At 45.8% G+C, this 5,271-nt stretch overlaps 1 pseudogene; it reads left to right on the top strand.

Moving 5' to 3' along the window:
* Positions 1 to 2,675: 2,675 nt before the first annotated feature.
* LOC119352600 lies at positions 2,676 to 4,473 on the top strand (annotated as a pseudogene).
* The last annotated feature ends 798 nt before the right edge of the window (positions 4,474 to 5,271 follow it).

The raw sequence follows: 5,271 nt of genomic DNA, 5'->3' as shown, positions 1-5,271 counted from the left end.
TAGTCTTTCACGCTAGAGAAAAGTAAAGACCATGACACCTCAAAAACCAAACAAAATATGTATTGAGTGAGTTGGTTGCCAAAAAAACTTAACTTTGTTTGGGTACAACCCCCCCTCCCCTCTCAGATTAAAAGTGGAGATTGGGAGGTACCCCTTCAATAAAGAACGATAATATAGTCTTTTGTATCAAAATCAATGTTTAATATGCTGGCTAATATGGTGATAGCCTTTTTAAGTTACTTTATTTAAGATTTGTGCAAACTTTTAAGAGGAGTGTACCAAAGTAAAATCTTAGACACATTTCTAAAAATCAAGATTGACATCCAACTATCCGCTTGTCCAAATCACTCCATACACATATTATAAACTAGTTTAAAATATGTCAATGCGCCAGTGGCCTATATCGAATTAACCCTTTTTTTTTACAATGGCATTTCCTTAAGGCCCCCCTTGGAATCGAGGTAAATTTATACGCCCGTATTTTTTTACAGGTGTATATCGCCAGTCAGATGTGATTTCCAGAGTATTTAACAAAAAACTACCACAATTCATGGAACCGTGCCTATAAACTACCACTTTATAAATTCGTGCGAAAAACTACCATTTTTTCATTAATCCTTGACTAAAAACTACCATGTCTGAAAAGTGTCCGATTTGGCTCTTTTGAACGCGTTTCTGACTAGTTGGGACCACACATAAACGGGCTAAAAAAGCAATCGGGTTCCTAGTTTTTTTTCAAAAAAGCAATCCAGTCCGGCCCTTGTCCGTGGCTGTGGCCAGCCATGGCTGCCCGTGGCAAGACAGATCGACCCCGACGACGTCGCCAGTGGCCGCGTCGCACACGGCGCTGGGCCATGCGCACCACGGAGGGGAGAGCGACCGGGTGGCGCCTGCGGAGGCCACTGCGGCATACATCCATGGACTGAGCGCGCCGGCCGGGTCGTTCAGGGAGGACTTGAGAGAGAGAAGCACGAGCAGCGGGAGCGCCGCTGATGACGCGGTAGTGATGGTAAGGAGCGGGAGCAGAAGCAGGCAACCTGTGCGGCCATGGCTGGCCACAGCCACAACTGAGGGCCGGCGAACATCACACATGGGGTGTTTGGGCGGCGGCGGCTTGCCTTGCGAATGAGGTGCGAGGAGGAGAGGATGCACTGGGCGCTCTAGAGCGGGTCGTTGAGGTTGGCGCCGTGGGCCTCGAGCTCCGTGGCCAGCCCGCCGTCCAGCACCAGCCTCCCGCCGCCGGCCTCCACCCACCACCGCACTGCCGTGTCCGCGGCCCCCTCCTCCGCGCCGCCGGCCTCCACCCACCGTCTACGTTGCACGAATACTTTAGAAAGTGCGCGTATCCAGCCGGATATTGCCCCGATACCCGGATACTGCCCCGATACTGCCCGATACGTATCCCGTAAGTATCCCTCGATATATTGATTTAAAAAAAAGAAAATAATGTTTGATACTCCTAGGATACTTCTGCGATACGTTTTGGATACCTAAAACCCCTCTTTTGACGTGAAATCCCCTCAATAATAAAGGCACACCTTTTGAAGATTCCTAACATGGGCGCGAGTTCATGTGAAAACATGTTTGTCAATGTTTTTGTTCAATTGAAAGGTGAGCAAGAGAGTGTGGATGCATTGATTGGAACAGCAAACCTAGGCAAATCTCACTGCCAATTAATGGAAGTGGACTAAGTGCAAGAAAAGAAAGGGGTAATCGTATTGAGGCATGCTTTGACCTAGAAGTTACTTAAATTTTTCTTCATATTTGTAATAATTAATATATATAACATCTATATATAAACGTATCCCCGTATCCATGTTTTTAGAAAATTGACGTATCAGACGTATCCCCGTATCGCGTATCCGATACGTATCCAAGTATCCGTGCAACATAGCCCACCGTCGCACCGCCGTGTCCGCGGCCCCCTCCTCCGCGCCGCCGCCGCCTCCGCTTTTCACCACCATCCTCCTCCTCCTGCCGCTGCCGCTGCTACAGGACTGGATTGCTTTTTTGAAAAATAAATAGGGACCCAATTGCTTTTTTAGCCCGCTTATGTGTGGGCCCAACTAGTCAGAAACGCGTTTAAAAGAGTCAAATCGGACACTTTTCAGATAGCGTAGTTTTTAGTCAAGGATTAACGAGAAAATGGTAGTTTTCCGCACAAATTTGTAAAGTGATAGTTTATAGTCACGGTTCCACGAATTGTGGTAGTTTTTTGTTAAATACTCTGATTTCCAACTGGAAAGAGAAACGACGGATTGAGGTCCGTATATTTTACGAGTGTAAAGCATGAAAAACGACAATCCAATCAGGGCGTAAGTCATTTTTTGCAGAGGCATTTTTCAATACACCAAGTTGACAGTGACATATATCAAATTAACAGTACAAGTAAAGAAAAGAAACTGAAGCAGCAAGTCCACACAAGTTAAGTCAACCCCAATTTCACACGGCGGGCAAAGACTTACTCAAACATTAGCAGGGCACCACCACGTCGTATATATAGCATGCCGATGCATCCAGCACTAGCCACAGTGCCTCATACTACCTTGCCATAGTCAGTCGCCTTTAAATCTTCCATCCAGAACACCGGCCCAGGTCTCTGGTCAAAATTTAGTAACACCCCCAAATATCTAGTATCACCCATTGCTAATTTTATCCCTCTTCCATCGCGCCACTCGAGCTCTGAGTCGAGGTGGTTCGCGATCAATGGATATCCTCGTCTCTGCAATCGTAGGCGACCTCATCAGCAGGTCAGCTTCGTTCGTGATCAGCAAATACTTCCAGCAGCAGCCTGGCATCGACCGGATTCTGCGGAGGCTACAGAGTGTCCTACTGAGAATCGACATCATCGTCGAGGAGGCCGAGGCGCGGGACATCACCAACCAGGGGATGCTCCGTCAGCTCAAGATGTTGAGGCAAGGAATGTACAGAGGCCGCTACGTTCTCGATGCCTTGAGCTTCCAAGCTTCCCTCGACGAGAAGGAGGGGGAGGAGGAGATGAGCCACTCCTCATCTGCAGTGTCAAAATCCAGTCCAATCAAACGCCGTCGTTTCTCTCGCACACGCGGTGGTAGCAGCAACAGAGAAGCAGTGTTGTTCGGCACGAACAACATGCGAGAAGAGCTGCAACGGATGGTGGACACCCTTGAAGACACCGTGGCTGGTATGAAGGAGTTTCTTTTCTTCTTGCAGTTATATCCTCGCATCCTCCGCCAACCTTATGGCACGTATCTGCTGTTGGACAACTGCATGTTTGGTCGCCAAATGGAAAGGGAACGGGTCCTAAATTTCTTGCTTCCTCCTGGTGCTACTTCAGACTTGGCCGTACTTCCGATTGTTGGGCCAACAAGAGTAGGGAAGAGCACCCTTGTTGAGTATGTCTGTTGGGATGGGAGTGTGCGTGATCACTTCTTTCCACAAGGTAGTCTTGAGGACGAAGAAGTGGTCAACCTGCAAGGGAACAGCATTAGTGGTCTAGTCAGGCATGGGAACAGCATTAGATATCAACGAGGAAACATGGAGAAGGCTGAAATCTTCCGCAACCTGCATGACACCTTGCGGTGGGAGCAAAATCATAATCACCAGTCGGTCAGACAGAATTGTGAATCTGGGAACAACGGAAGCACTTCGACTGGACTATCTCTCTCAAGAAGGTTATTGGCATTTTTTCAAGTCGACTGCATTTGGAAGCATAAACCCTGGCGAGCATCCAAAACTGGCAACTATGGCTATGGAGATCGCTTTGGAACAGAGACAGTGTTTCTCATGCGCGCATGTCGTTGCTGGGTTATTGCAACATAAATTCAATGGCCGATTCTGGCGCGCAGTTCTTGAATGTGTAAGTGCAAGTAAACAGGCACATCTCCTTATGTTTGACCAGAACCCATACCTTCGTGTGCGGGAAGATGCGCCGGTGTATTGTTGGAGATTGGTGAAGAGCCCCAGATATTTCTTGATTTGCAACTGTTATCAGTCAGATTCCAGCGAGAATGTCCCTACCATCAGTGTGAAGGACATCATGTTAGAACGTGGTGGTACACTACCACGTGGGAAACTCGAGGCTCTTTTATGGAGGTCTCGCATACCTCCCTACTACAACTACACAATTAGCTTTAAGATGGAAGAACCACAACTTACAGTGCGAAGGAAGAAGCGTGTGCATCAGGACTCAGGAGGAAGAACGTTTGATTTGAGTAACATGTGCTGTCTGGCTCACATCATGTATGTAACTGCCTTCTCCTATACACTGTCTTTAGAACAGTCTTGTATGTATCCTATTGATCTGTGTGGGTGCTATATAAACCTAAGCATTGTAATAAATCTTGGATATGAAGAAAAGAGGAGATAAAAAATGCCCCAAATTTGCTCTGTTTCTCATGTGTTTGATCCTTGGGCAAAAGCCAACAAGTTTCAATTCCTCAGTCACATGTATTTCCTGTGACAGATTATTTTCTTGTTGGGTTTAAAGATTAGAAAGATAAGCTGGAACGAGAGGAGCGGCATTGCCTGGTGCTCAGGGCGTGAGGAGGTAACCACAATGATAAAATTAAGTTGTTGGTTTCCTGTCTATCATCCAATGAACTGAGCTGCATTATTTATCGTTTGACTCAAACTAAAAAGAATGTGATAAATCAATGGGGAGAAGGAAAAAAATAGATTGAATTCAGCAGTCTGCTGTGTTCTTGTTGCAGTAGCAACGGACAAAGGCCATATATATGGGGGTACAAGCAAACCATACACCAACCTCTCTAATGCCCAATTATGCTAGTAAGAGTTTGTATAACCAACTCCCAGGTTCTTTGGATAAAAAATCATGACATCCATTGAAAGCTTAGGCAGTATAAAAATGATTATAATTCTCATAAAATGCATAGCACAAGCTTGAACAAGTATCAGACATTGCTGATGAGGGAACAGAAGACTTAATATTGGATAAGGTGAGGCTGCTAAATGTCGACCATACAATAACTGCCAATGCCCATTCATGATTTCCATGATTCAAATAGGGGGAAAAAATCATATTCGCTGCTTGCTGAATTTACCATCAATACCTGTGCCGCTATGCTTGTGGACCTCCTTGGAGGTTTCTGCAGTGCTAATATTTAATCTTAATATCTTAATAATTCCAAATGGGTATCCTCTGGACGAATTGTGTAAACAGTTGCAATTCTCTTTTCACCTAATGGCCAAGAAGAAGTTTGTGAGAAATGTGTGGAATGTAGAAACTGATCTCAGAAACTAAGAACTGGTGCATATTGCTGTTAGAATGTG

The sequence above is a fragment of the Triticum dicoccoides genome, chromosome 2A, assembly GCF_002162155.2.
Source record: "Triticum dicoccoides isolate Atlit2015 ecotype Zavitan chromosome 2A, WEW_v2.0, whole genome shotgun sequence".
NCBI lineage: Eukaryota > Viridiplantae > Streptophyta > Magnoliopsida > Poales > Poaceae > Triticum > Triticum dicoccoides.
This window is presented reverse-complemented; position numbering and strand designations above follow the sequence as displayed.